The sequence below is a fragment of the Pseudophryne corroboree genome, chromosome 3 (assembly GCF_028390025.1).
Source record: "Pseudophryne corroboree isolate aPseCor3 chromosome 3, aPseCor3.hap2, whole genome shotgun sequence".
NCBI lineage: Eukaryota > Metazoa > Chordata > Amphibia > Anura > Myobatrachidae > Pseudophryne > Pseudophryne corroboree.
The window spans coordinates 9,166,976-9,189,178 of NC_086446.1; the positions used below are offsets into that span (position 1 = coordinate 9,166,976).

The window sequence follows — 22,203 nt, forward strand, 5'->3', positions numbered from 1 at the left end:
GTAAAGCCCGAACCCGATGGTTCTCAGTGCTTCAGACCTCTTCCCCAAATAAAACAGTGGCACACTGATAATGTGATTGGCTTAATTACCGGACTCAGGTATACGTTCAGCATGTATCAACGTTCTGTCTGGTGTTCGTGGACGAAAATTTCAACAAACGAACTGGCCCAGATGTAGCATGGATTCACATACATAAAAATATATGGAAAAAACGCATAGCATAATACGTTTTTTATTTTTAAAAAGGTTTAAAACGACTAGTACACTGATTCCCGACTGGAATCTAGATAAATAGTATGCACAATTACCAGATATATTGCATGCAACAAACAATTAAAAACTGTATCCTCCACTCCTTAGCCCAAGCTCATCGGATGACATAGGTGACAATAGAATTGAATCAATTACCAGAGACCCCGAGTATAAAGATGTGTATACTCTGGATGGTGTGGAGAAAGATGTCCTCCCAGTTCGCGTTCCGGATCGCTCCCTGGACCCCTCACCTGTCCTGGTTGTTGAGAACAAAAGACCGTGCCACCGTAGCCGTCCCTCCACCAACGCGTTTCAACCCGCACTCGGGTCTTTCTCAAGGTGATGAGCATGTCCCCTCCTTGTCCTGTATTTAAATTCCCTTCATCCAATCAGGGGCCTTCCCTGTCCCCAGTAAATGTGTTCAGCTGTGAGTCCTTCTGGCCTCCCGTCCGTTGCCGTGGATACCGGCCTCAAACTTCCGGCCATCCAGATCCTCATCGAGACTTCCGGCTGCTGGTTCCCGTGGTTGCGGGTCCGCGTTGTCTCAGTATTTCCGCCGTCTGATGTTGTCACTCCCCTTCTCACTTCCAGGCGGCGGTTTTCCTTGAGTGTCCTCACATCTTTGAACTTCTTTCTTAATTACACAAAGAAGATCATGGGGGAACTACAAAGTCTCATCCACAACTACCAGCAGAAAGGGACACTTAAGGAAGGAGAGGCAAAATTCCTATGGAACCCACAATACCAGTGATTTATGTTCTCCCGAAAATACATAAAAATCCCTTACAGCCACCAGGGAGACCGATAGTGGCAGGTATTAATTCCATTTCTGCTAACCTTTCCGAGTACATAGATCACCATCTCCAACCACTAGTACTCACGAATAAGTCTCATATAAAGGATACAAGAGATATACTCCAGGTACTATCCAAAGTTTCATGGGAAGAAGAGTTGATCCTGGTCACGGGAGATGTCAAATCCCTCTATACGATAATAGACCACATGGCGGGGGTGGCTGCAGTTGAAAAATTCCTAGAGTCCAGTAACATCGAGAAGGGACTACAGGAACTTGTCATTGAAGGCATCTCCTTCATCCTTAATAACAATTATTTCATGTTTATGGGAGATTTCTTCTTGCAGAAGGTGGGCACAGCGATGGGCACCAGGTTCGCCCCAAGCTATGCCAACATCTTTATGGGCCAGTGGGAACTGGACCACATATGGAACAACAACCCATTTGGGGCGAACCTGGTGACCTGGGTCCGCTATATAGATGATGTGCTTTTTATTTGGAGGGGCGGTAAAGATCGTCTGGATGAATTCCTCGAATATTTGAACACCAATGTGCTCAATATACAGTTCACTTTTGACATCAGTTCATCATCCGTGAACTTTTTAGATCTTACGATCTACATTGATAGGGGTGAGATAAAAACTAAAACGTTCACGAAACCAACAGATTCACAAGTATATATCCATTCCACCAGCTGTCACCATAACAATTGGCTCAGCTCCATACCAGGAGGACAACTGAAACGAATCAGACGCAACTGTACAGACGACACTGTTTATCACCAACAAGCAGAAGTATTATCACAGAAATTCACCAAAAGTGGATATGCTCCAAGTGTCATAGAAAAAGCATTGGATCAAGTGAAAACAATCCATAGGAACACACTATTGGAAGAACGAACTGAAAATGAACAACAAGAACAGACCCAATTCCAATGGGCATTCATTACAAGCTACACAGCACAGCATAAAGTAGTGGAAAAAGCCTTTCGGAAACATTGGGGTATTTTAAAAAAAGATCCAGTACTGGGAGGAGTTATACCGGTGAAACCAGTCTTTATTTACAAAAGAGCAGCAAATTTAGGCACCAAATTGGTGAGAAGCCTACACTCGGGTCCTCAAATCAAAAGAAGCATCCGCACCAAAGGGTTCCATCGATGCGGGATGTGTCTAGGATGCAGAAACATAAAAAGTGACCAGAGGAAAATAGAGGAGATCGAAATTAATGGGATTCAACATCGAATAGATGAATTTATTACATGCAACAGCTGTAATATAGTATACGCAATAGAATGCTCATGTAATTTGTTCTACGTAGGTAGAACCACCAGGCCATTGAAAACTCGCCTGGGGGAACACCTCCGTAATATTAGGAAAGGACTGGAGACACATTCCCTGTCGAGTCATTTTAAAAATACTCACAATTGTTCCACCAATCATATCAAACAATTTGTGGGAATTAAACTTGTCGAGGGACATATCCGGCAAAAAGGCATAGGCACACAATTGGCTAAAGCGGAGATGAAACTCATCTATGAACTGAACACACTGAAACCACATGGACTCAATTTAGATTTTGAACTTAAGTGGTTCCTGTGATTTCATCCATACTGATTAAAAAATTAGCCTCCCTATATCTTGACCACAATATACATACATTCCACACACTTTACATTAGAATAGGTTTTTTGTTGTCAGATTTCCCTAATAAGAAACCCGTCACTAATCACCATTTCCATTCATTTTCTTGCTTCGAGGACAAACTTCTTATGAAAATAATATCAAGTCAAAACGAGCAAGAAGGGAACAGGATCTTTACATAAAACCATGATTTCCCCGCTAGAGGACCGATATTTTGAAGATATTGAAGACGACAGTAACACACCGCGAAGTTGACAACAGTAGAGTAGCTCGTCACCATGGAAACCGAGAGGAAAGGAGGAGGACTCCCTGCGATACACGGAGCGGTTACCATGGAAACGGTCAAACCGGAAGTGACGGAGACGAAGATTACGGCGAGCGGGTGTAATTAAGAAAGAAGTTCAAAGTTGTGAGGACACTCAAGGAAAACCGCCGCCTGGAAGTGAGAAGGGGAGTGACAACATCAGACGGCGGAAATACTGAGACAACGCGGACCCGCAACCACGGGAACCAGCAGCCGGAAGTCTCGATGAGGATCTGGATGGCCGGAAGTTTGAGGCCGGTATCCACGGCAACGGACGGGAGGCCAGAAGGACTCACAGCTGAACACATTTACTGGGGACAGGGAAGGCCCCTGATTGGATGAAGGGAATTTAAATACAGGACAAGGAGGGGACATGCTCATCACCTTGAGAAAGACCCGAGTGCGGGTTGAAACGCGTTGGTGGAGGGACGGTTACGGTGGCACGGTCTTTTGTTCTCAACAACCAGGACAGGTGAGGGGTCCAGGGAGCGATCCGGAACGCGAACTGGGAGGACATCTTTCTCCACACCATCCAGAGTATACACATCATTATACTCGGGGTCTCTGGTAATTGATTCAATTCTATTGTCACCTATGTCATCCGATGAGCTTGGGCTAAGGAGTGGAGGATACAGTTTTTAATTGTTTGTTGCATGCAATATATCTGGTAATTGTGCATACTATTTATCTAGATTCCAGTCGGGAATCAGTGTACTAGTCGTTTTAAACCTTTTTAAAAATAAAAAACGTATTATGCTATGCGTTTTTTCCATATATTTTTATGTATGTGAATCCATGCTACATCTGGGCCGGTTCGTTTGTTGAAATTTTCGTCCACGAACACCAGACAGAACGTTGATACATGCTGAACGTATACCTGAGTCCGGTAATTAAGCCAATCACATTATCAGTGTGCCACTGTTTTATTTGGGGAAGAGGTCTGAAGCACTGAGAACCATCGGGTTCGGGCTTTACGGAGTTAACACCTGGATCAATTGAAAGGGATAGTGATACACTCTTTTCTGAATCCACAAATCTGGTAATTGGGCCAGTGTCTCTGCTCTGCACACCACTGTTCGGGCGTCACTTTGGGAAGAGGTTTTCCACAATACGTTCACTATCTGTTGCCTGTGCGTACTATACCATATGGTTTTTTTTCCTTTCCCTTCCATAAAAATTCGGGGAACATTCGAGTCGAATCTGATAGAAGACAGTCTTGAGACAGGACCTTGGAGGAACTATACATCGTCTTGATATACAATAATTAAGGGAAGTTTCCATCATACATTTATTTTCTAGAGTTAGCGCCTGTATATCTATTGCTCAACACATACACAATTCTAGAACCAGGGGTTTTGGAGGGATTCCCCTATCTGCAAATAGAGACGGGCTGCTAACAAAAAGCGCACATTAGGACAACCCAATACCTAAAACACATATTTCATCTAAGAGCTTATATATCCAGATACGTATTGGAATATCTATTGGGTATAGCAAACATTAACCCTCATATTTTATGGTCGTTTAGCTTATTTCGTAATATTCATATACTGTACATACACTTATACGAGGGAGATCTATTAAATGTAGATTTTGGCCCTTTGGTATTTTGGTTTTAGTTGCCCAAGTCATATCTATTTTATTTATCCTCATTTTGGAAATGGCGGGTGGAGGTTTTAGGTCTTAAACAAGTTAGGTAGTTTGGGGGAGGGGGGTTTCTAGGGATCCAGGTATACCTAGGTTGGGGTTAGGTTCTACAGGGTGGGGGGTTCTGGGGTGGTTTGTCTTGGCGGGCTGTGTTTTGTTTTTACTTAGTTAGAGATTGTAGGGGTTTTTTTTTGTTTAGATATATGGCAGAAGTCTCAGGATTTTTTTATTTTTCAATATACCCTATGACTATTGTATTCATGGTCAGCAAAGTTGTTATCTCTGCACCTTTATATGCCTCAGATATTGGTTATTTTCACTTTATCCTTGATATGTGACCTCACATGGCACCTGCGAGATCCTACTGCTTATTATTATACTATGGGGTGCTTTGTATATCCTGATTTTATTGGACATATACTGTAATTTTATTTTGTACACATTGTCTGATCGTACACCTGTTTGCATACTGCATGCTTTACTGTATCTGCCGTTATTGTTTGTTTTATTATTTTTGGGGTGTTCTCAAAAACGTACAAAAAAAGAATATGCTATTTTTTTAATTATTTTTTTAAACACAAGTGCAGAGAGATGCTCACTGGATACAACCTTCATTAAGCTGAACAATTCACAAGCTGAGATTAGTAACAGAATGTATGTGAGTGCAACAATGCACAGGATGGTATTAGCAATTAACACAAACTGTATGTGAATGCAACAATGCACAGGGTGATAGAAGCAACTAAGTATAAATTGTATATAAATGCAACAATGACCAAGATGGTAACAAAAATGGAATGAATAATATGAAAAAGATAATATTCTGTCTGGAAGGTCCACACAAAACCTGAATTCTAGGCGAGCTGGATCTGATCAGGAAAATGATCAAGACTAGGTAACCGAATTTCAGGCGGATACAGAGCTGACAGGTTCTGACATGTAGCAGGAACTATACCCAGTAACAGGTAGTACCCAGGGACAGCATATAAATGGTGTAAGCACTAATCGGGGGCTAGCCGCAATAATAAACTAAATTAATGCAGCTGCTCCTCAGTACGTCACTTCTTAATTACCAGGCAATGGGGAAAACCCGTCAAGCTCCTGCGTAACCGTTGCTAGGCACCGGGCAGAGATCAGGAGCGATACGACCGTCGGCAGCCTGTTGCTAGGCCCGTGGCGGGGACCAGCAGCCTTGGCGGGCAGGACAGACGCGGCGTCCCGGTCACAAAGCAACCGCCGAGACCCGCGTCTCCCTGCCATGCTGCTGACAGATACTTACTATATAGATAGTAAAGAAACTGTATATCCAGATATAGGGAATGGAGGCTCAATATAGGTAAGGTGTACAGGAAGGTGTATATAGAGGTAGGGGTAAAGGATGGAATATTAAGAGGTACGGGTATTGGAGGGTGTATACAGAGGTAGGGGTACGGGAAGGTGTATATAGAGGCAGGGGTACAGGAAGGTGTATATAGAGGTAGGGGTACAGGAAGTGTATATAGAGGTAGGGGTACAGGAAGGTATATATAGAGGTAGGGGTACAGGAAGGTGTATATAGAGGTAGGGGTACAGGGAGTGTATATAGAGGTAGGGGTACAGGGAGTGTATATAGAGGTAGGGGTACAGGAAGGTGTATATAGAGGTAGGGGTACAGGGAGTGTATATAGAGGCAGGGGTACAGGAAGGTGTATATAGAGGTAGGGGTACAGGGAGTGTATATAGAGGTAGGGGTACAAAAAGGTATATTAACGACCTAACAGAAGGTCTAGAGAGCATGGTGTCAATTTTTGCAGATGCCGAGTCTCTTCAGAACGACTTAGTTAAATTAGAAGCATGGGCAGCCAAATGGAGAATGCGCTTCAACACAGACAAGTGTAAGGTAATGCACTGTGGTAACAAGAACAACAATTACACCTACCTACTAAATGGGGTAAAATTAGGGGATTCTGTACTGGAAAAGGACTTAGGTGTCCTCATAGATAGCAAGCTAAGCAGTAGTACACAAAGCAGTACTGCAGCAAAGAAGGCTAATAAGATATTAGCATGCATAAAACGGGGTATTGATGCTAGGGACGAGAGTATTATACTCCCGTTATATAAATCACTAGTGAGGCCACACCTTGAATACTGTGTACAATTCTGGGCACCGTACTACAAAAAGGATATCCCGGAGCTTGAAAAGGTACAGAGGAGGGCGACCAAACTAATTAAGGGCATGGAGACGATGGAATACAAGGAAAGGCTTGAAAGACTAGGCATGTTTACATTGGAAAAGCGGAGACTAAGAGGGGATATGATCAACATCTACAAATATATAAGGGGACAATACACAGAGCTTGCGCGGGACCTGTTTTTGGTTAGATCAACACAGAGGACTCGTGGACAATCGCTCAGGTTAGAAGAGATTCCGCACAATACGGCGTAAAGGCTTTTTCACGGTAAGGACAATACTTGTTTGGAATTCCCTGCCCGAGGGAGTTGTAATGGCGGAATCTGTCAACACCTTTAAGAATGGGTTAGATAAATTCCTATTGCAGGCCTGGCCAACCTGTGGCTCTCCAGCTGTTGTAAAACTACAAGTCCCATCATGCTTTGCCACAGTTTTGTTATTAGGGAATGCTAAAACTGTGGCAAGGTATGCTGGGATGTGTAGTTTCACAACATCTGGAGAGCCATAGGTTAGCCAGGCCTGTCCTATTGGATAAGGATATCCAGGGGTATGGTGCATAGTCATGCATTATAGTTACTATAAATAGGTATAAAAAAAAAATGGCTGACAGCAGCATCAGTCAGAAATTTTAGTCAAATCATCATGCATAGGACACCACAAATAGGTTGAACTCGATGGACAATTGTCTTTTTTCAACCTCAGATACTAGGTTATATATAGAGGTAGGGGTACAGGAAGGTGTATATAGAGGCAGGGGTACGGGAAGGTGTATATAAAGGTAGGGGTACAAGGTGTGTATATAGAGGTAGGGGTACAGGAGGGTGTACACAGAGGTATGATACCGCAGGGTATATATAGAGTCAGGAGTACAGGAAGGTGTATACAGAGGAAGTGGTACAGGATGGTGTATACAGAGGTAGGGGTACAGGAAGGTGTATACAGAGGTAGGGGTACAGGTAGGTGTATACAGAGGTAGGGGTACAGGTAGGTGTATATAGAGGTAGGGGTACAAGGGGTGTATATAGAGGTAGGGGTACAGGAAGGTGTATATAGAGGTAGGGGTACAGGAAGGTATATATAGAGGTAGGGCTACAGGAAGGTATATATAGAGGTAGGGCTACAGGAAGGTGAATATAGAGATAGGGGTACAAGGGGTGTATATAGAGGTAGGGGTACGGGAAGGTGTATATAGAGGTAGGGGTACGGGAAGGTGTATATAGAGGTAGGGGTACGGGAAGGTGTATATAGAGGTAGGGGTACGGGAAGGTGTATATAGAGGTAGGAGTACAGGAAGGTGTATATAGAGGTAGGGCTACAGGGAGGTGTATATAGAGGTAGGGGTACGGGAAGGTGTATATAGAGGTAGGTCTACAAGGAGGTGTATATAGAGGTAGGGTTATGGGAAGATGTATAGAGGTAGGGGTACAGGAGGGGTATATAGAGGTATGGGTACAGGAAGGTGTATATAGAGGTATGGGTACAGGAAGGTGTATATAGAGGTAGGGGTACGGGAAGGTGTATATAGAGGTAGGGGTACGGGAAGGTGTATATAGAGGTAGGGGTACGGGAAGGTGTATATAGAGGTAGGGGTACGGGAAGGTGTATATAGAGGTAGGGGTACGGGAAGGTGTATATAGAGGTAGGGGTACGGGAAGGTGTATATAGAGGTAGGGGTACGGGAAGGTGTATATAGAGGTAGGGGTACGGGAAGGTGTATATAGAGGTAGGGGTACGGGAAGGTGTATATAGAGGTAGGAGTACAGGAAGGTGTATATAGAGGTAGGGCTACAGGGAGGTGTATATAGAGGTAGGGGTACGGGAAGGTGTATAGAGGTAGGAGTACAGAAGGTGTATATAGAGGTAGGGGTACGGGAAGGTGAATATAGAGGTAGGGGTACGGGAAGGTGTATATAGAGGTAGGGGTACAGGAAGGTATATATAGAGGTAGGGCTACAGGAAGGTGTATATAGAGGTAGGGGTACAAGGGGTGTATATAGAGGTAGGGGTACAAGGGGGTGTATATAGAGGTAGGGGTACAGGAAGGTGTATATAGAGGTAGGGTACAGGAAGGTGTATATAGAGGTAGGGGTACGGGAAGGTGTATAGAGGTAGGGGTACAGGAAGGTGTATATAGAGGTAGGGGTACAGGAAGGTGTATATAGAGGTAGGGTACAGGAAGGTGTATATAGAGGTAGGGGTACAGGAAGGTATATATAGAGGTAGGGCTACAGGAAGGTGTATATAGAGGTAGGGGTACAAGGGGTGTATATAGAGGTAGGGGAACAAGGGGGTGTATATAGAGGTAGGGGTACAGGAAGGTGTATATAGAGGTAGGGTACAGGAAGGTGTATAGAGGTAGGGGTACAGGAAGGTGTATATAGAGGTAGGGTACAGGAAGGTGTATATAGAGGTAGGGGTACGGGAAGGTGTATATAGAGGTAGGGGTACGGGAAGGTGTATATAGAGGTAGGGTACGGGAAGGTGTATAGAGGTAGGGGTACGGAAAGGTGTATATAGAGGTAGGGGTACAGGAAGGTGTATATAGAGGTAGGGGTACAGGAAGGTGTATATAGGAGGTAGGGGTACGGGAAGGTGTATATAGAGGTGGGGGTACAGGAGGGTGTATATAGAGGTAGGGGTACGGAAAGGTGTATATAGAGGTAGGGGTACAGGAAGGTGTATATAGAGGTAGGGGTACAGGAAGGTGTATACAGAGGCGGGGGTACAGGAAGGTGTATACAGAGGCGGGGGTACAGGAAGGTGTATATAGAGGTAGGGGTACGAGAAGGTGTATATATAGGTCGTAGTACAGGGGTAGCATACAGTATAGGGAGGGGTAATATAGCATATATATAATAACAGACAGACATGTAACGATCAGTCCTTACCAGGTAACGTCACAGCGACATCACCGCCTCCGGGGTGACGTCACTTGCGGCCCCGAGACGCCTCCTGAATGCTGATATCAGCTCTATCGCAGACGGTCTATGTCTACAGTAAAATGGCCGCCGGGAGCCACCAATCGCCGATTCCTTTGCTGTACACAGGGACTACATTACCCGTTATCCTCCACCCGTGCGTTCCAGATGACTTCCGATCTTTGCGTTCCACATACCGGAAGTGATTGTATTTTGGCGCTTTGTAACTAGTTTCTGGTGGGAGATGACTGGGAGGGAGCAGAGGAGGTGATGTATATACCCTCTATACCCCATATATACTGTGCTCCTACATATACCCCATATATACGTTGCTCCTACATATACCCCATATATACTGTACTCCTACATATACCCTGTATTTCCCATATATTCTGCGCCCTTACATATGCCCTGTATACCCCATATATACTGTGCTCATACATATACCCTGATTGCCTAATATATACAGTGTTCTACTTACCCCATATATACTGTACTTCAACATATACCCCATATATACTATACTCCTACATATACCCCCATATATACTGTACTTCAAAATATACCCCATATACACTGTACTCCTACATATACCCCATGTGTACTGCGCTCCTACAAATACCCCATATATACTGTCCTCCTACATATACCCCAAATATAATATTCTCTCACATATACCCAGTATACCTTATATATACTGTACTCCTACATTTACCCCATATATACTGTGCTCCTCAATATACCCCGTATACCCCATATATACTGCACTCCAACATATACCCCATTTATACTGTGCTCTTACATATACCCAGTATACCCCATATATACTGCACTCCTAAATATATATTGTATACCCCATATATACTGTGCTCCTATATATACCCTGTATCATACCTCCCAACATGACCCTCTCCAGGAGGGACACAATGTTCTACTTCTGGACTTTTCTCCTAATTCATGATTGCTGACACCTGTGTTGAACAGGTTAATGGGCAAGAAAGGTGTTTCAGCCCAGATGATGGCAATCATACATTAAGAGGGAAGTCCAGAAGCAGAGCATTCTGTCCCTCCTGGAGAGGGTCATGTTGGGAGGTATGCCTGTATAGGGGTGGCATTCTGTATGCCGGCGGCCGGGCTCCCGGCGCTCAGTATACCGGCGCCGGGAGCCCGACCGCCGGCATACCGACACTTATTTTCCCTCGTGGGGGTCCACGACCCCCATAGAGGGAGAATAAAATAGTGTGGCGCGCGTAGCGCGCCCGCAAGGGGCTCATTTGCGCTCGCCACACTGTCGGTCAGCCGGCGGTCGGGCTCCCGGCGCCGATATGCCGGGAGCCCGACCGCCGGCCAGCCGTAGTGAACCCCTGTATAGTATATGTATACTGTGCTCCTACATATACCCCATATATACTGTACTCCTACATATACCCCATATATACTGTACTCCTACATATACCCCATATATACTGTCCTCTTACATATACCCAGTATACCCCATATATACTGCACTCCTAAATATACATCGTATACCCCATATATACTGTGCTCCTATATATACCCCATATTTACTGTGCTCATACATATACCCTGAATGCCTAATATATACAGTGTTCTACTTACCCCATATATACTGTACTTCAACATATACCCCATATATACTATACTCCTACATATACCCCCATATATACTGTACTTCAAAATATACCCCATATACACTGTACTCCTACATATACCCCATGTGTACTGCGCTCCTACAAATACCCCATATATACTGTACTCCTACGTATACCACATATTAACTGTGCTCCTACATGTACCCCGTATACCCCATATATACTGTCCTCCTACATATACCCCAAATATACTATTCTCTCACATATACCCAGTATACCTTATATATACTGTACTCCTACATTTACCCCATATATACTGTGCTCCTCAATATACCCCGTATACCCCATATATACTGCACTCCAACATATACCCCATTTATACTGTGCTCTTACATATACCCAGTATACCCCATATATACTGCACTCCTAGATATATATTGTATACCCCATATATACTATGCTCCTATATATACCCCATATATACTGTGCTCCTATATATACCCTGTATACTATATGTATACTGTGCTCCTACATATACCCCATATATACTGTACTCCTACATATACCCCATATATACTGTACTCCTACATATACCCCATATATACTGTCCTCTTACATATACCCAGTATACCCCATATATACTGCACTCCTAAATATACATCGTATACCCCATATATACTGTGCTCCTATATATACCCCATATATACTGTGCTCATACATATACCCTGAATGCCTAATATATACAGTGTTCTACTTACCCCATATATACTGTACTTCAACATATACCCCATATATACTATACTCCTACATATACCCCCATATATACTGTACTTCAAAATATACCCCATATACACTGTACTCCTACATATACCCTGTATACCCCATGTGTACTGCGCTCCTACAAATACCCCATATATACTGTACTCCTACGTATACCACATATTAACTGTGCTCCTACATGTACCCCGTATACCCCATATATACTGTCCTCCTACATATACCCCAAATATAATATTCTCTCACATATACCCAGTATACCTTATATATACTGTACTCCTACATTTACCCCATATATACTGTGCTCCTCAATATACCCCGTATACCCCATTTCTCTATCGTCCTAGTGGATGCTGGGGTTCCTGAAAGGACCATGGGGAATAGCGGCTCCGCAGGAGACAGGGCACAAAAGTAAAGCTTTCCGATCAGGTGGTGTGCACTGGCTCCTCCCCCTATGACCCTCCTCCAAGCCAGTTAGATTTTTGTGCCCGGCCGAGAAGGGTGCAATCTAGGTGGCTCTCTTAAAGAGCTGCTTAGAAAAAGTTTAGCTTAGGTTTTTTATTTTACAGTGAGTCCTGCTGGCAACAGGATCACTGCAACGAGGGACTTAGGGGAGAAGAAGTGAACTCACCTGCGTGCAGGATGGATTGGCTTCTTGGCTACTGGACATCAGCTCCAGAGGGACGATCACAGGTACAGCCTGGATGGTCACCGGAGCCGCGCCGCCGGCCCCCTTGCAGATGCTGAATCAAGAAGAGGTCCAGAATCGGCGGCAGAAGACTCCTCAGTCTTCTAAAGGTAGCGCACAGCACTGCAGCTGTGCGCCATTTTCCTCTCAGCACACTTCACACGGCAGTCACTGAGGGTGCAGGGCGCTGGGAGGGGAGCGCCCTGGGAGGCAAATGAAACCTATTTGGCTAAATAAATACCTCACATATAGCCTCCGGGGGCTATATGGAGATATTTAACCCCTGCCTGTATACACTAAAGAGCGGGAGACGAGCCCGCCGAAAAAGGGGCGGGGCCTATCTCCTCAGCACACAGCGCCATTTTCCTTACACAGCTCCGCTGGTCAGGACGGCTCCCAGGTCTCTCCCCTGCACTGCACTACAGAAACAGGGTAAAACAGAGAGGGGGGGCAAAATAGTGGCAAAAAATTATATATAAGAGCAGCTATACAGGGAGCACTTATTATAAGGCTATCCCTGTCATATATAGCGCTTTTTGGTGTGTGCTGGCAAACTCTCCCTCTGTCTCCCCAAAGGGCTAGTGGGTCCTGTCTTCGTTAAGAGCATTCCCTGTGTGTCTGCTGTGTGTCGGTACGTGTGTGTCGACATGTATGAGGACGATATTGGTGTGGAGGCGGAGCAATTGCCAAATATGGGGATGTCACCTCCTAGGGGGTCGACACCAGAATGGATGCCTTTATTTATGGAATTACGGGATAGTGTCAACACGCTAAAGCAGTCGTTTGACGACATGAGACGGCCGGACAATCAATTAGTGCCTGTCCAGGCGACTCAAACACCGTCAGGGGCTGTAAAACGACCTTTGCCTCAGTCGGTCGACACAGACCCAGACACAGGCACTGATTCCAGTGGCGACGGTGACGAATCAACCGTATTTTCCAGTAGGGCCACACGTTATATGATTTTGGCAATGAAGAAGGCGTTACATTTAGCTGATACTGCAGGTACCACTAAACAGGGTATTATGTGGGGTGTGAAAAAACTACCTATAGTTTTTCCTGAATCAGATGAATTAAATGAGGTGTGTGATGAAGCGTGGGTTGCCCCCGATAAAAAGATGCTAATTTCAAAGAAGTTATTGGCTCTATACCCTTTCCCGCCAGAGGTTAGGGCGCGTTGGGAAACACCTCCTAGGGTGGACAAGGCGCTCACACGCTTATCTAAACAAGTGGCGTTACCCTCTCCTGAGACGGCCGCACTTAAAGATCCAGCGGATAGGAGGATGGAAAATATCCAGAAAAGTATATACACACATACAGGTGTTATACTAAGACCAGCTATAGCGACAGCCTGGATGTGCAGTGCTGGAGTAGCTTGGTCAGAGTCCCTGATCGAAAATATTGATACCCTGGATAGGGACAATGTTTTACTGTCTTTAGAGCAAATAAAGGATGCATTTCTTTATATGCGCGATGCACAGAGGGATATCTGCACACTGGCATCACGAGTAAGTGCTATGTCCATTTCGGCCAGAAGAAGTTTATGGACACGACAGTGGTCAGGCGATGCGGACTCAAAACGGCATATGGAAGTTTTGCCGTATAAAGGGGAGGAGTTATTTGGAGTCGGTCTATCAGATTTGGTGGCCACGGCTACAGCCGGGAAATCCACCTTCTTACCTCAAGTTACTCCCCAACAGAAAAAGACACCGACTTTTCAACCGCAGCCCTTTCGTTCCTTTAAAAACAAGAGAGCAAAGGGATATTCATATCTGCCACGAGGCAGAGGAAGGGGGAAGAGACAGCAACAGGCAGCTCCTTCCCAGGAACAGAAGCCATCCCCCGCTTCTACAAAAGCCTCAGCATGACGCTGGGGCTTCTCAAGCAGACTCGGGGGCGGTGGGCGGTCGTCTCAAGAATTTCAGCGCGCAGTGGGCTCACTCGCAGGTAGATCCCTGGATCCTGCAGATAATATCTCAGGGGTACAGGTTGGAACTAGAGACAGATCCACCTCGCCGTTTTCTGAAGTCTGCTTTACCAACGTCCCCCTCCGAAAGGGAGACGGTCTTGGAAGCCATTCACAAGCTGTACTCTCAGCAGGTGATAGTCAAGGTACCTCTTCTACAACAAGGAAAAGGGGTATTATTCCACTCTATTTGTGGTACCGAAGCCGGATGGCTCGGTAAGACCTATTCTAAATCTGAAATCCTTGAACCTGTACATAAAGAAGTTCAAGTTCAAGATGGAGTCACTCAGAGCAGTGATAGCGAACCTGGAAGAAGGGGACTTTATGGTATCCTTGGACATCAAGGATGCGTACCTCCACGTTCCAATTTACCCTTCACACCAGGGGTACCTCAGGTTCGTCGTACAAAACTGTCACTATCAGTTTCAGACGCTGCCGTTCGGATTGTCCACGGCACCTCGGGTCTTTACAAAGGTAATGGCCGAGATGATGATTCTTCTTCGAAGAAAAGGCGTATTAATTATCCCATACTTGGACGATCTCCTAATAAGGGCAAGGTCCAGAGAACAGCTAGAGTTGGGATTAGCACTGTCTCAAGAAGTGCTAAAACAGCACGGATGGATTCTGAATATTCCAAAATCCCAGTTAATGCCGACAACTCGTCTGCTGTTCCTAGGGATGATTCTGGACACGGTTCAGAAAAAGGTTTTTCTCCCGGAGGAGAAAGCCAAGGAGTTATCCGAGCTTGTCAGGATCCTCCTAAAACCAGGAAAGGTGTCTGTACATCAAGGCACAAGAGTCCTGGGAAAAATGGTGGCTTCTTACGAAGCAATTCCATTCGGCAGATTCCACGCAAGAATTTTCCAGAGGGATCTGTTGGACAAATGGTCAGGGTCGCATCTTCAGATGCACCAGCGAATAACCCTGTCTCCAAGGACAAGGGTATCTCTTCTGTGGTGGTTGCAGAGTGCTCATCTATTGGAGGGCCGCAGATTTGGCATACAGGATTGGATCCTGGTGACCACGGACGCCAGCCTGAGAGGCTGGGGAGCAGTCACTCAAGGAAGAAACTTCCAGGGAGTGTGGACGAGCCTGGAAACGTCTCTTCACATAAACATTCTGGAACTAAGAGCAATCTACAATGCTCTAAGCCAGGCAGAACCTCTGCTTCAGGGAAAACCGGTGTTGATCCAGTCGGACAACATCACTGCAGTCGCCCATGTGAACAGACAGGGCGGCACAAGAAGCAGGAGAGCAATGGCAGAAGCTGCAAGGATTCTTCGCTGGGCAGAGAATCATGTGATAGCACTGTCAGCAGTGTTCATCCCGGGAGTGGACAACTGGGAAGCAGATTTCCTCAGCAGACACGACCTTCACCCGGGAGAGTGGGGACTTCATCCAGAAGTCTTCCACATGCTTGTAAACCGTTGGGAAAGACCAATGGTGGACATGATGGCGTCTCGCCTCAACAAAAAACTGGACAGGTATTGCGCCAGGTCAAGAGATCCGCAGGCAATAGCTGTGGACGCACTGGTAACGCCTTGGGTGTACCAGTCGGTATATGTGTTTCCTCCTCTGCCTCTCATACCAAAGGTATTGAGAATTATACGGCAAAGAGGAGTAAGAACGATACTAGTGGTTCCGGATTGGCCAAGAAGGACTTGGTACCCGGAACTTCAAGAGATGATCACGGAAGATCCGTGGCCTCTACCTCTAAGGAGGGACTTGCTTCAGCAGGGTCCCTGTCTGTTTCAAGACTTACCGCGGCTGCGTTTGACGGCATGGCGGTTGAACGCCGGATCCTAAAGGAAAAAGGCATGCCGGAAGAAGTCATTCCTACTTTGATTAAAGCAAGGAAGGAAGTAACCGTGCAACATTATCACCGAATTTGGCGAAAATATGTTGCGTGGTGCGAAGATCGGAGTGCTCCGACGGAGGAATTTCAACTGGGTCGATTCCTACATTTCCTGCAATCAGGATTGTCTATGGGTCTCAAATTGGGATCTATTAAGGTTCAAATTTCGGCCCTGTCGATTTTCTTTCAAAAAGAATTGGCTTCAGTTCCTGAAGTCCAGACTTTTGTTAAGGGAGTGCTGCATATACAGCCTCCTGTGGTGCCTCCAGTGGCACCATGGGATCTCAATGTGGTTTTGGACTTTCTAAAATCCCATTGGTTTGAACCACAAAAAAAAAAAAAAAAAAAAAAGTGGATTTGAAGTATCTCACATGGAAAGTGACCATGCTTCTAGCCCTGGCTTCGGCCAGGAGAGTGTCAGAACTGGCAGCTTTATCTTACAAAAGCCCATATCTGATTTTCCATTCGGACAGGGCAGAACTGCGGACTCGTCCGCATTTTCTCCCTAAGGTGGTGTCAGCATTTCATGTGAACCAGCCTATTGTAGTGCCTGCGGCGACAAGTGACTTGGAGGACTCCAAGTTACTGGACGTTGTCAGAGCATTGAAAATATATATTGCAAGGACAGCTGGAGTCAGAAAATCTGACTCGTTGTTTATATTGTATGCACCCAACAAGATGGGTGCTCCTGCGTCTAAGCAAACGATTGCTCGTTGGATCTGTAGCACAATCCAACTTGCACATTCTGTGGCGGGCCTGCCACAGCCTAAATCTGTAAAGGCCCACTCCACAAGGAAGGTGGGCTCATCTTGGGCGGCTGCCCGAGGGGTCTCGGCATTACAACTTTGCCGAGCAGCTACGTGGTCAGGGGAGAACAAGTTTGTAAAATTTTACAAATTTGATACTCTGGCTAAGGAGGACCTGGAGTTCTCTCATTCGGTGCTGCAGAGTCATCCGCACTCTCCCGCCCGTTTGGGAGCTTTGGTATAATCCCCATGGTCCTTTCAGGAACCCCAGCATCCACTAGGACGATAGAGAAAATAAGAATTTACTTACCGATAATTCTATTTCTCGGAGTCCGTAGTGGATGCTGGGCGCCCATCCCAAGTGCGGATTATCTGCAATAATTGTTAACTAATTCGGGTTATTGTTGTAGGAAGCCATCTTTCAGAGGCTCCTCTGTTATCATACTGTTAACTGGGTTTAGATCACAAGTTGTACGGTGTGATTGGTGTGGCTGGTATGAGTCTTACCCGGGATTCAAAATTCCTCCCTTATTGTGTACGCTCGTCCGGGCACAGTACCTAACTGGCTTGGAGGAGGGTCATAGGGGGAGGAGCCAGTGCACACCACCTGATCGGAAAGCTTTACTTTTGTGCCCTGTCTCCTGCGGAGCCGCTATTCCCCATGGTCCTTTCAGGAACCCCAGCATCCACTACGGACTCCGAGAAATAGAATTATCGGTAAGTAAATTCTTATTATATACTGCACTCCAACATATACCCCATTTATACTGTGCTCTTACATATTCTCAGTATACCCCATATATACTGCACTCCTAAATATATATTGTATACCCCATATATACTATGCTCCTATATATACCCCATATATACTGTGCTCCTATATATACCCTGTATACTATATGTATACTGTGCTCCTACATATACCCCATATATACTGTACTCCTACATATACCCCATATATACTGTACTCCTACATATACCCCATATATACTGTCCTCTTACATATACCCAGTATACCCCATATATACTGCACTCCTAAATATACATCGTATACCCCATATATACTGTGCTCCTATATATACCCCATATATACTGTGCTCATACATATACCCTGAATGCCTAATATATACAGTGTTCTACTTACCCCATATATACTGTACTTCAACATATACCCCATATATACTATACTCCTACATATACCCCCATATATACTGTACTTCAAAATATACCCCATATACACTGTACTCCTACATATACCCTGTATACCCCATGTGTACTGCGCTCCTACAAATACCCCATATATACTGTACTCCTACGTATACCACATATTAACTGTGCTCCTACATGTACCCCATATATACTGTCCTCCTACATATACCCCAAATATAATATTCTCTCACATATACCCAGTATACCTTATATATATACTGTACTCCTACATTTACCCCATATATACTGTGCTCCTCAATATACCCCGTATACCCCATATATACTGCACTCCAACATATACCCCATTTATACTGTGCTCTTGCATATTCCCAGTATACCCCATATATACTGCACTCCTAAATATATATTGTATACCCCATATATACTATGCTCCTATATATACCCCATATATACTGTGCTCCTATATATACCCTGTATACTATATGTATACTGTGCTCCTACATATACCCCATATATACTGTACTCCTACATATACCCCATATATACTGTACTCCTACATATACCCCATATATACTGTCCTCTTACATATACCCAGTATACCCCATATATACTGCACTCCTAAATATACATCGTATACCCCATATATACTGTGCTCCTATATATACCCCATATATACTGTGCTCCTATATATACCCTTTATACTATATGTATACTGTGCTCCTACATATACCCCATATATACTGTACTCCTACATATACCCCATATATACTGTGCTCTTACATATACCCAGTATACCCCATATATACGGCACTCCTAAATATACATCGTATACCCCATATTAACTGTGCTCCTATATATATACCCCATATATACTGTGCTCCTATATATACCCTGTATACTATATGTATACTGTGCTTCTACATATACCCCATATATACTGTACTCCTACATATACCCCATATATACTGCGCTCCTACATATACCCCTTATCTACTGTGCTCCTACATATACCTCGTATACCCCATATATACTCCACTCCTACATATACCCCATATATACTGTACTCCTACATATACCCCTTGTACACCATATATACTGTGCTCCTACAAATACCCTGTATACCCCATATATATTGTGCTCCTACATATACCCCTTATTCACCATGTGTACTGTGCTCCTACATATACCTCGTATAAACATCACTCCTACATATACCCTGTATATCCCATATATACTGTACTCCAACATATACCCTGTATACCCCATATATAGTACTCCTACATATACTCTGTATACTCCATATACCCTGTACTCCTACATATACCCTGTACTCCTACATATACCCTGTACTCCTACATATACCCTGTGCTCCTACATATACCCTGTGCTCCTACATATACCCTGTGCTCCTACATATACCCTGTGCTCCTACATATACCCTGTGCTCCTACATATACCCTGTGCTCCTACATATACCCTGTGCTCCTACATATACCCTGTGCTCCTACATATATCCTGTGCTCCTACATATATCCTGTGCTCCTACATATACCCTGTGCTCCTACATATACCCCATATATACTGTGCTCCTACATATACCCTGTATACCACATATATAGTACTCCTACATATACTCTGTATACTCCATATACCCTGTACTCCTACATATACCCTGTACTCCTACATATACCCTGTACTCCTACATATACCCTGTACTCCTACATATACCCTGTACTCCTACATATACCCTGTACTCCTACATATATCCTGTGCTCCTACATATACCCTGTGCTCCTACATATACCCCATATATACTGTGCTCCTACATATACCCTGTATACCACATATATAGTACTCCTACATATACTCTGTACTCCTACATATACCCTGTACTCCTACATATACCCTGTACTCCTACATATACCCTGTACTCCTACATATATCCTGTGCTCCTACATATACCCTGTACTCCTACATATATCCTGTGCTCCTACATATACCCCATATACCCCATATATACTGTGCTCCTACATATACCCTGTAGACCCCATATATACTGCACTCCTACATATACCCTGTATCTTCCAAATATTCTGTGCTCCTACATGTATTGTACGTTATACAGAGCGCAGTAATGATTTGGGTATATGATATACATAGAGATATACAGTGACGTGGGGTGAGGCAGAGCCTTTCCTGTTATACGCCGGTATGTGACAGAGTTGTTACTATATAAAGTATGAAATACACAGATTATGTTATAAACATCTACTTTGTATTATTCTAATCATTTTTTTAGTCAAAACTGTGGAGTGAGAAATCTCTGGCAGGGGAGGCAGCTCCCTGCGTGTCCTGTTATAGGGGTGTATAATACTGTTCCACCTATACCACCATAGTAGCTATAAGTGAGGAGACCCTCTACCAGTAGCTCACCCATGCAGAGTGATAATTACAGCAGCATACACGCTATCTCCACACGTTATATACACCTGTATTATACATGTATTATACACGTGTGTTATATACATGTTATACAATGGTATGTGGGACACAGAGGATAACATAATCCACGATATCAGGAGGTAACGTGTGTCTGACACGAGATGTGTAGTAATTCTCCACACACTATCTCGCACACACCGGTAATACGTACAGACTCCAGATAGTAGTACAGGTTGAGTATCCCATATCCATATATTCCGAAATACAGACTTTTTTGAGTGAGAGTGAGATAATGAAACCTTTGTTTCTCTAACGTCCTAGTGGATGCTGGGACTTCCTTAAGGACCATGGAGAATAGCGGCTCCGCAGGAGACTGGGCACAAAGTAAAAGCTTTAGGACTAGCTGGTGTGCACTGGCTCCTCCCCCTATGACCCTCCTCCAAGCCTCAGTTAAGATTTTGTGCCCGGCCGAGAAGGGTGCAATCTAGGTGGCTCTCCTGAGCTGCTTAGAAGTAAAAGTAATATTTAGGTTTTTTATTTTCAGTGAGTCCTGTTGGCAACAGGCTCACTGCAACGTGGGACTAAGGGGAGAAGAAGCGAACTCACCTGCGTGCAGGATGGATTGGGCTTCTTGGCTACTGGACATTAGCTCCAGAGGGACGATCACAGGTTCAGCCTGGATGGGTCCCGCAGCCGCGCCGCCGGCCCCCTTACAGATGCTGAAGAACGAAGAGGTCCGGTGAAATCGGCGGCAGAAGACGTTCCTGTCTTCAGGATAAGGTAGCGCACAGCACTGCAGCTGTGCGCCATTGCTCTCAGCACACTTCACACTCCGGTCACTGAGGGTGCAGGGCGCTAGGGGGGGAGCGCCCTGAGATGCAATAAAACATGAAATACCTTATGTGGCAAAAAGAAATACATCACATATAGCTCCTGGGCTATATGGATGTATTTTATCCCCTGCCATTTTTTCAGAAAAAGCGGGAGAAGAGGCCGCCGAGAAGGGGGCGGAGCCTATTCTCCTCAGCACACCAGCGCCATTTTCCCACACAGCTCCGCTGGAAGGACAGCTCCCTGACTCTCCCCTGCAGTACACTACGGTAACAGGGTAGAAACAAGAGAGGGGGGGGCACTATTGGCAGCTAATTTAAACAGCAGCTATAAAAGGGAGAAACACTTATATAAGGTTATCCCTGTATATATATATAGCGCTCTGGTGTGT

The 22,203-nt window shown here is 44.7% G+C and overlaps 2 protein-coding genes across 2 annotated transcripts in view; one reads left to right on the top strand and one right to left on the bottom strand.

Annotated features, from left to right (window-relative positions):
- The window catches only part of LOC135057023 (zinc finger protein 271-like), a 215,022-nt gene that overhangs the window by 58,055 nt on the left and 134,764 nt on the right, over positions 1 to 22,203 (bottom strand). The window lies entirely within an intron of this gene.
- LOC135056966 (oocyte zinc finger protein XlCOF6-like) overlaps positions 9,885 to 22,203 on the top strand; it is a 73,154-nt gene continuing 60,835 nt past the window's right edge. Inside the window, exon 1 of the mRNA XM_063962768.1 lies at positions 9,885 to 9,991. The gene's annotated coding sequence lies outside the window, so the exon portion shown is untranslated. The remainder of the gene's footprint in view (positions 9,992 to 22,203) is intronic.